General features: G+C 41.6%; 1 non-coding gene across 1 annotated transcript; it reads left to right on the forward strand.

Annotated features, from left to right (window-relative positions):
* The first annotated feature begins 3,270 nt into the window (after positions 1-3,270).
* LOC113200451 (U6 spliceosomal RNA) lies at positions 3,271-3,372 on the forward strand. The gene has a single exon (XR_003303057.1). It is a non-coding gene; the product is annotated as a U6 spliceosomal RNA (small nuclear RNA).
* Positions 3,373-10,704: the final 7,332 nt, after the last annotated feature.

Raw genomic sequence — 10,704 nt, forward strand, 5'->3', positions numbered from 1 at the left:
ACTATGGGCTTCTAGCAAAGGATTCTCTTATTTGTCCTGATCCCTATCTGGACATTTATACTTGTTCTTTGTCTTTTCTGAGTCTGTGTGTGTGTATGTGTGTGTGTGTGTGTGTGTGTGTGTGTGTGTGTGTGTGGTGGTGGTGGTAGTGGTGCTGGGGATGGAACATGCTAGGCAAGCACTCTCCTGACTGAGCTACATCTCCAGCCTCCTCTCCGAATCTTGATTTCTTTTTCCTTTCTTTTTTTTTTTTTCTTTTTTTTTTTTTTTTGTTGTTGTTGTTGATGTTTGGTTCAGGGGATTGAAGCCAGAGGTGTTTTACCATTGAGCTATATACTTGGTCCTTTTTATTTTTAGATAGGTTCTCTCTAAATTGCTGAGGCTGGCTCCCCTCCTACATCAGCCTTTTTAGTAGCTAGGATGACAGGAATGTGCCTCTGCACCCAATAGCCTTGATTTCTGGGGTAGTTTCCAATACTACCTCCACCCAGAGTCCCTCCTGTGCTTTCTACTTTTCTTTTTCCTTCCTAGCCCCAGGCCTTTTGTTTCCCACTCCCCTCCTCCCTCCAGGTCTGGCCCTCCTGGCTGGCGGGCTCTGTAGCCCCACAGATTCTCCGTTTACTAATCTCTTTTCCAAGGGCTTTCGCTTTCTTCCATAGCCAGGTCTGTACAGCACAAAGTGAAGGAGAAGGTTGGCAATTATCTAATGAGTCCACACAATACAGCCGCCCATTAAAATATCCTTGACACAATGATTCCCCTTCACTTTGTTTAAAGCTGAACTCCAGTGGGGCCTGCCCTTCACAAAATCTGCCACATCATCTAGAAGAGGGGGTGACAATCACTGATGTTTATCTCGCTGACAAGTGAGATTTTCAGCACCCTCCGGGTCTGGCTGCCATCTCCCCAAATAAAGGGTAACTAAATGTACTCAGGAGCAAACAAACAAAAACAAAAAACAAAACAAAACACACACACACACACACACAAAAGGGCCCTGACTTCCTTAGAGTTGGTATATCTTCAAAATAGGAATTAAAAAAAAAAAAAAAAAAAGAAAAGAAAGAAATGTATATCTGGTACCATGGTACATGCCTGTAATACCAGGCACTCTGGAGACAGGGACAAGAGGATCACAATTTCAAGGTCAGCTTCAGCAACTTAGTGCCTGGTCTCAAAATAATAATAATAATAATAATAAAAAAGACTGGAAACTTAGCTTAGTGATATCCTCCTGGGTTCAATCTCCAGAACAACAACAACAAAAAAAAGAAATGATGAATAAATCCTTTGTTGTGGTGCTGTGGATTGAATCCAAGGCCTTGCACATACCAGGTAAGCACTCTAAGAGTGAGCTACGCCCCCAGCCTATTTATTTGTTTGTTTACTCGATTACTTACTGTTGAGAATTGAACCTAGGACCTCACACATATATTTATCTGTTTGTTTTTTGTGGTGCTGCAGATGGAACCCAGGGGCCTTACCACCCCTACCTTCTCAAACAGCTGCTTTCTCCATTTCTTTTCTTCTAGAGACGTTTCTCTTTTTCTCCTTTTTTCCTTCCTGCACCTTGTGTGCTCCTCCTTTTGCCTTCCCCTTCCCCCACACAGTGGTCTCTTGCCTCCCCATCTTCCAAGTCATTATTCATAATTCCATCTACTTTTGGTCATGGATTCCAAGGAAATCCTCAAAGAAGTGTGATTTTAGTCTTTTTTTCCCCCCTACTGAGGCTTGAATCCAGGGCCCTCTACCACGGAGCTACATTCCCAGTTCTTCATTTACAGAGTCTATTCTATCCTCTATACAAAGATGAAGTTGTAAAAACATGGAGTGTTCTGGAATGGAGGGGGGAAGCATGAATGGTCTGAATCACAATATAAAAAGGTGAACTTGTCTGTGCTCACATCTCCCTGGTAGCAGTGAGAGCTGTTGGCTGAAAACCTCAGAACAGACCATGGATAACTTGAGCAAGGGAGGAATTAACTGGCACCCACCTGTAATCCGCTTCTCAGGAGTCAGAGGCAGGAGAATCACAAGATCAAGGTCAGCTTGGGCCATCAGCTAGACATTTTCTCAAAATAAAAAAAAATATAAGGGCTGGGAGTGTGCTCAGTGGTAGAGAACTTTCCTAGCATACATGAGGTCCTGGGTTCAATCCCCAGTAACACATACACACACACACACACACACACACATAAAATAAATCAATTAAAATAGAAAAACTGAGGGGTATAGTTCAGAGATAAAGACTCCACAGTTCAATCCTCAGTAACCCCCAAAATAAACTGACCAAAAGGCAATCTCCAGGAAGACTAGAGAACCAGGTTTAGAAAATGGGCCAGAAGCCCAGCATGGTGGTGAACACTTGTCATCTGTGGCTTGGGAGGCTGAGGTGGGAAGATCACAAGTTCAAAGCCAGCCTCGGCAACTTAGCAAGGCCCTAAGCAACTTAGAGAGACCTTGTCTCAAAATAAAAAATCAAATGGGCTGGGGAATATAGCTCAGTGGTAAAGCACTCCTGAGTTCAATCCCTGGTACAAAAAAAAAAGACAAATAGAAAAGAAAAAGAAAATGGGCCAGAACCAAGGTTGTTCAGGCACTCAGAACACGAACCAGGACCTGCCTGCAGAAGACTCTGGCTGACAAGCCCCTTCAGGCACTGCCCCTAAGGGACACCTGCTTGCATTTCTCTTCATAGCTGGCACTTCCTCCAGATTCAAAGGCAGGGACTTACTACTGACTAAACCAGCTATGTGCAGGTACATGCCCATGCACTCTCCCTGCGGGAAGGGGAAAACAGGGTACTGCCGGTGTAGCTCAACAGTAGAGCACATTCTTAGCATGCACAAGGCCCTGGGTTCAATATGTAGTTCCCATCCCCTCAAAGAATGAAGAGGGTATGCCTCCTGCTATAGCGGAGGTTAGGGTCTTTCCTCCACTAAGGCACTCTCATTGGAAAAGACACAAATAGGATAGGGAATTTGGGAGCAGGCAACCAGAGCAATGGCCCAAGTCCCCTATCGCCCACTCTTTTATTGCCCAGTAGGCACACACAGCCCTCTTCTTAACACTTCCCAGAAGGAGCTCCCAGAAGCCATCCTCCTCCCTACCCATAGTGTCCTCCAGCAAGGATACTTGATAACTGAGATCAGCGACCCCAGTCATGTGCAGTACATGTCTAGGTCCACCCTTCTTTTTTGCCTGATGACACAAGTATGTCTCCTGGTGGAAGCATTCCATTCCTCATTTGGGTGTGAAAATCTTGAAGTTGCGCTTGCTTTGGCAGCACACATTCTAAAATTGGAAGGATACAGTGATTAGCACAGTCCCTGCACAGGATGACAGGCAATTCCTAAAGCGTTCCATATATTTTTTTTTTTTAATTTTTAGTTGTACATGGACACAATACCTTTATTTTATTTATTTATTTTTATGTGGGGCTGAGGATCGAACCCAGGGCCTCGCATGTGCTAGTCAAGCGCTCTACAGCTGAGCCACAGCCCCAACCCCACTGTTCTGTGTTTTTTTAATAAAGCTAGCATGGACATCAAATAATCATACACATGCACACGTACACACACATTTTACTAAAAATGTTTCTTCTCATCACATTTCCCACTTGTTTAAGTATGTACCATTAATATTGCTTTAGATAAGTTTATATAATTTGTATCTTGTTTTATAATTTCAAGGAACTTATAAAATAAATAACTGAATAAAATCTTGAAGTCAACAGAGAACAGATTCATGGGAACAGGAGGCAAAAATTTTGTGAATAGGTCACTAGGTATAATTTTTCCCATTTTAGCTGGTCATGGTAGCGTATGCCTATAATCCCAGCAACTGAGGAAGGAGAAACGCAAGTTCAAAGTCAGCTTCAACAACTCAATGAGGACCTAAGCAACTTAGTGAGATGCTCTCTAAATAAAGTATTTTTTTTTTTAAATGGCTGGGGATGTGGTTCAGCACTCCTTGGTTCAATCCCTGATGCCAAAAAAAAAAAAAAAGTACCTACTTTCTACCTCCTGATTCTTAGCTATTAGTGTATTTTGGCAATAAGAGTCTCCAAACACCTCCAGTCCCCACCTGATGATCTTTGAGGAATTCATAAATTTCACATTCATCCTTAGCAGAATCAAAGAAAACAAACACGAATAGATAAGGGTCTATTCCAATGAAAATCGGAGGCACTCTTTTCATGATGGAAAGGGTCTAATGTCATAAACTTGACAACAGGTAATTGGCTTATCTCCCCAGTGACTAGAAATCATAGGGGAGGCTGAAAATTGACATGCTACAAATTGTGCTGAGAGTAGTGGTGGTGATGAGGTGAGCCTTTGTACGTTCATTTTGTGGAGAGTCAGACAAGATCTCCATTCCTGCCTGCTATCATGTCTTTGTGTGTGTGTGTGTTGCCAGGGAGGGGTGGGGTGGGGTGGGGGGTATTTGTAAGTGCTCAACCACTGAGCCACATCCCAGCCCTCACCATGACCTTTTGCTCCTGGGCTCAATGCCCTCCCCCCACACACACACACAAAAAAGACTTTTATGAGGTAGAGGTATTCTTTTGTGTGTGTTTCGGGGAAGGAGTACCAGAGATTGAACTCAGGGGCACTCAACCACTGAGCCACATTTTGTATTTTATTTAGAGACAGGGTCTCACTGAGTTGCCTTAGTGCCTCACTATTGCTGAGGCTGGCTTTGAACTCACAATCTTCCTGCTTCAGCCTCCTGAGCTGCTGGGATTATAGGCATGTGCCACCGTGTCATCTCTTTTCTTTTCAGGGCTGGAAATCAAATCCAGGGGCTCACACATGCTAGTCAAACGCTGTAGCACTAAGCCCTACCTCCAGCCCAGTGGAGGTCTTTTTCTTTCTTTCTTTTGGTACTGGGAATTGAATCCAGGAGCACTTTGTCACTGAGTCACATCACCAGCGCCTTCCCACCTTTTTTTTTTTTTTTGGTTGGAGGGAAGGTTTCAAGGATTGAAGTCAGGAGGCGCTTGACCACTGAGCCATATACCCAGCCCTATTTTGTATTTTATTTAGAGATAGGGCCTCATGGAGTTGCTTAGGGCCTCACTAAGTGATCCTCCTGCCTCAGCCTCCCAAGCCACTGGGATTACAGGCATGCACTACCACACCTGGCTCCAATGGAGGTCTTTTGATAAGAATTCATCTGGGGATGGGGATATAATCCCAGCATCTCAGGAGACTGAGGCAGGAGGATCGAAAGTTCAAAGCCAGCCTTAGCAATAGTGAGGCACTAAGCAATTCAGTGAGACCCTGTCTCTAAATAAAATACAAAATAGGGCTGGGGCTGGGCACAGTGGCACACCTATGATCCCAGCACCTCTGTGGCAGGAGGATCTGGAATTCAAAGCCAGCCTCAGCAATTTAGCGAGGCATTAAGAACTCATTGAGACCCTGTCTCTAAGTAAAATACAAAAAAGGTGTAGGGAAGTGGCTCAGTGGTCGAGTGCCCCTGAGTTCAGGGGATTGAACACAGGGGCACTTGACCCTGAGCCATATCCTTGGTTCAATCCCTGAGTTCAATCCCTAGTAACCCTCCACCAAAAAAAAAAAAAAAAAAAATAGGGCTGGGGATGTAGCTCAGTGGTCAAGAGACCCTGAATTCAATCCCCAGTTACAAAAAGAAAGAAAGAAAGAAAGAAAGAAAGAAAGAAAGAAAGAAAGAAAGAAAGAAAGAAAGAAAGAAAGGAAGGAAGGAAGGAAGGAAGGAAGGAAGGAAGGAAGGAAGGAAGGAAGGAAGGAAGGAAGGAAAGAAGGAAGGAAAAGAAATACCTAATTCTCTGGATTACGGAGAAGACTCAATAAGCCAATAAATATGAACTGAATGGCACATAATTTGTGGTTGGTAAATGGCAGTTATTATTACCAAAGAGTATAATATGTAAAATGTATAAATATGTCCTGAAACATATCCATATTGAAAAAATACAGAGATAAATATAAAGTATATCATTTGTATAATGTATAAACTACACTTAAAACAGACTCTAGAACACAAAAAACTATGTTTATTTTCTAAGAAAACTTTTACTAACTTTGATCAGGTGATTTTTTTTTTAAGAGAGAATGAGAGTGAGAGTGAGAGAGAGAATTTCTTTTAATATTTACTTTCTAGTTTTTTTTTTTTTTTTTTTTGGCAGACATAACATCTTTGTTGGTATGTGGCGCTGAGGATCAAACCCAGGCCGCACGCATGGCAGGCGAGCGCGCTACCGCTTGAGCCACATCCCCAGCCCGATCAGGTGATATTGAATTACTTTGTCAGAAAAAAAAGGAGATGCTTTTATTTATTTATTTATTTATTTATTTATTTATTTATTTTTGTGCTGGGGAATTGAATCTTGTGCATGCTAGACATGTGTTCTACCACTGAGCTACATCCCTAGCCCAGTATTTTCACTTTGAAAACAAAATAAAAAATGTCAAGTTTATTTTTTATTTTTTTTAATTTTTTTTTCTGAGTTTGACTTATTTTTTTTTTATTGGTTGTTCACAACATTACAAAGCTCTTGACATATCATATTTCATACATTAGATTGAAGTGGGTTATGAACTCCCAATTTTACCCCAAATGCAGATTGCAGAATCACGTCGGTTACACATCCACAATTTTACATAATGCCCTATTAGTAATTGTTGTATTCTGCTACCTTTCCTATCCCCTACTATCCCCCCCTCCCCTCCCCTCACATCTTCTCTCTCTACCCCATCTACTGTAATTCATTTCTCTCCTTGTTTATTTTCCCATTCCCCTCACAACCTCTTATATGTAATTTTGTATAGCAATGAGGGTCTCCCTTCATTTCCATGCAATTTCCCTTTTCTCTCCCTTTCCCTCCCATCTCACGTCTCTGTTTAAAGTTAATCTTTTCTTCCTGCTCTTCCTCCCTACTCTGTTCATAGTTGCTCTCATTATATCAAAGAAGACATTTGGTATTTGTTTTTAGGGATTGGCTAGCTTCACTAAGCATAATCTGCTCTAGTGCCATCCATTTCCCTGCAAATTCCATGATTTTGTCATTTTTTAGTGCTGCGTAATATTCCATGGTGTATAAATGCCACATTTTTTTTATCCATTCATCTATTGAAGGGCATCTGGGTTGGTTCCACAGTCTAGCTATTGTGAATTGTGCTGCTATGAACATTGATGTGGCAAAAATGTCAAGTTTAGACACTGTAGTTGCCTAACACATTTTACAATTGTATTTGTGGGTTTATGTAAGTTATATTGAAGTTTATTCATGTGGTACAAAAAAAAAAACACTTCATGAAAAGAACTTACTTTTTGTTTTAATAGCCAAGTGTTTGGGGGCTGGGTGTGGTGGCATATGTCTGTAATCCTCTACATGGGAGGCTGTGGCAGGAGGATCACAAATTCAAGAAGAGTGTGAGCAATTTAGTGAGACCCTGTCCAAAAATTTTAAAAAATTGTTTAAGGGGCTGGGGATGTGGCTCAAGCAGTAGCGCGCTCGCCTGGCATGCGTGCGGCCCTGGTTCGATCCTATCCTCAGCACCACATACCAACAAAGATGTTGTGTCCACTGAAAACTGAAGAATAAATATTAAAATTCTCTCTCTCTCTCTCTCTCTCTCTCTCTCTCTCTCTCTCTCTCAAGAAATAAATAAATAGGGCTGGGGATGTGGCTCAAGCGGTAGCGCGCTGGCCTGGCATGCGTGCGGCCCGGGTTCGATCCTCAGCACCACATACCAACAAAGATGTTGTGTCCACCGAAAACTAAAAAATAAATATTAAAAAATTCTCTCTCTCTCTCTCTCCTCTCTCACTCTCTCTTTAAAAAAAAAAAAAAAAGAAAGAAAGAAAGAAATAATTGTTTAAAAGAACTGGGAATGTAGCTTAGTGATAGAACGTCCCTGGGAATTCCCCAGTACCACACACACACACACACACACAAAAAAAAAAAAAAGTATTATGTAAGTTAACACTTCACTTTTATGTGGCTTACTCCCACTCTAAAGATCTAAAACTGCTGGGTGGGTAGCTAGCATCACTTTCCAAAATGGGCAATTTTATTAATAATCCAATCAATATTTATTGCAGAGGGCATCGTATGGTCAGTTGTGGGTCCATGACAGAAAAGAAGGTTGTTCCGGCTTTTGTTAAACTACAACACATCCCCATGAAACAGAGTCTAATATTGACAGGCATACATACAGAGCAAACAAATGAAATAAGGCACACTGAGATACCCTACACGTGTTATACGATGGCTAGCATCACAATTTCTTTTTCCTTAGTCTCTTGAAAAAAGCTTTCTGTTCCGCCAAGTGTGGTGGCATATGTCAGTAAACCCCGTAGCTCTGGAGGTTGAGGCAGGAAGATTCTAAGTTCAAAGCCAGCTTTGGCAATTCAGTGAAGCCCTAAGCAACTGAGTGAGACCCTGTCTCAAAATAGAAAATAAAGAGGCTGAGGAAGTAGCTCAGTGGTAAAATGCTTGCCTCACATGTGTGAGGCACTGGGTTCAATCCTCAGCACCACATAAAAATAAATAAAAATACTGTGTGTTCATCTACAACTAGATAAATATTTTAAAAATAAATAAATAAATAAATAATGAAAAAGGGCTGGTGATGTGGCTCAGTAGTTAAGTGCCCCAAGTTCAATCCCTGGTACCAAAAAAGAAAAAAAAAAACAAAAAAACAACTTCCTGTTCAGAAAGAAACAAGGTCCACTCTGAATGCATGTGTGACCGGAAGGGTCAAGGTGGGTGGAGCCTGGGCCCCCAGCTGGAAGGGGAGGGTTGAGCTGCCAGGGCATCAGCAGGAAATGAAGGGAATCAGGTAGGGTGAAGGTCTTAAGGTCACTCTGCATAACAAGGACAGAGCTGGTCGAGAAATCTACAAGTCCACACTCCCAAGCTCCTAACATTACTGGGAGACCCCGTTTCCTTGGTATCTCATAAATCACAGAATTTCTCAGTTAAATGAGCTTGTTAATTACTCCCTCTGCTACTGTCATTAAACAAGTCCATTTTCCCAGAGTTTCCTAGTTCTTATCTCAGATCCTAGAGGTGGAAAACCTAAATGACACTCACTAACTACAAACAGATGAAATGTTGTTAGTTGAAAGGAACCAAGACAATTTGCAGCACTTTTCTTACAGAACTGTCCCACAAAACATCTCAGCCACGATGCCCTTCATCCTAATTTAGCTGGCTACTTCTCTGAAGTTTTCTTTGTCTGCAGGTTCCTTTAAACGGCCTTTCGTACATGCTAGTATAGATGCTTTAATATATAAGATTTGTGTATCTTAACTTCCCTAGTATATGTTATCATGGTAGCAGTCACATAACTGATTCCCAATAAACATGGGTTCACAGGTTGAGAAAAGTTTTATGGGTCAGGAGACCTAAGTACTACTCCTTTGTTCTCCACTTCCAGGTGACCTTCAGTGGAATTCCTTGTTCTCAGTGTTAAAGTGCCAGTCCCTTTTGCCCAACCTAAAAAGGACCATCAACTGTCTCCCACAGGAGCCAGCCATGCAGGGCGAGTTTTATTTTTAAAACTTGGTGGTTGCCTTTGAAGTGTGATTCGAGGAGCTAGATTTTTATGCCTCCCTCCACTGATGCCTAAACTTGAACCATTAGACATTCATTCACCTGTGCAAGGGTCATTTTCCCAGTACTGTTTTTTAAAGGCTTTTCCTTGACCAGCAAAAGACCCTAAGTCAGAAATGAACCCCATTGGTCCTGTGGAAAAAGCTTAGAGACCTCTTTTGCATGCTGGTCGTGAGTGAGCTATGTCATTAGACATGTTTGTACCTTTCCACAATATCAGAATTTATTAAATAACAATAAATTCATAGGCTTCACCACTTTCATCAGTGATTCTCTAAATTCTCCAGGTCACCTGAGAGTTATAAGTAGGGAGAACATAACTTACTTTCTTCCAATCTTAATTTCTAATATCTAAACACTTAAGTCACACATTATACTTCACACAATAAATGGGTCACATATCAATCTCCAGTACCACAAAAATAAATAAATAAATATTTCACAGAAAGATTAAGAAATGGTTAAGAGGGCTGCACCAAGTAGTACACACCTATAATCCCAGTGACTCAGGAGGCTGAGGCAAGAGGATTACAAATTCAAGGCCAGCCTCAGCAACTTAGTGAGGCCCTAAGTAACTCAATGAGACCCTGTCTCTAAATAAAATATAAAAAAGGGATGGGGATATGGCTTAGTAGTAAAGAGCCCCTGGGTTCAACCCCCAATTCCCCCAACCCCCCCAAAAAATCCTTCCATGTATGGTGACATGTGCCAGAAGTCCCAGCCACTTGGAGGCTGAGGTAAAATAATTGCGAGAGGCCAGGAGTTCAAGGCCAGTCTAGGTAACATAGTCAGACACTATCTCTTTAAAAAGAAAAATAAATACTTTCATTTTTATTTATTTTTAAATATTTATTTGTTTGTTTGTTTGTTTATTGCAGTAGTAGGAATTGAACCTAGGTCTTTGGGCATGTTAGGTAAATGCTTTACAGTCCCAGCTGTTTTTCTTCATTTCATACAGCATCTCACTAAGTCAAACAGGCTGGACTTGAACTTTCAATCCTCTTGCCTCAGACTTTGGAGTGGTATCAATTACAGGAGTGCATCACCACACCTAGCCAAAAAAGCATTCTTACATTCAATTTACCTAAGCCTGAGCT

Source organism: Urocitellus parryii, chromosome 5 (genome assembly GCF_045843805.1).
Source record: "Urocitellus parryii isolate mUroPar1 chromosome 5, mUroPar1.hap1, whole genome shotgun sequence".
Lineage (NCBI taxonomy): Eukaryota > Metazoa > Chordata > Mammalia > Rodentia > Sciuridae > Urocitellus > Urocitellus parryii.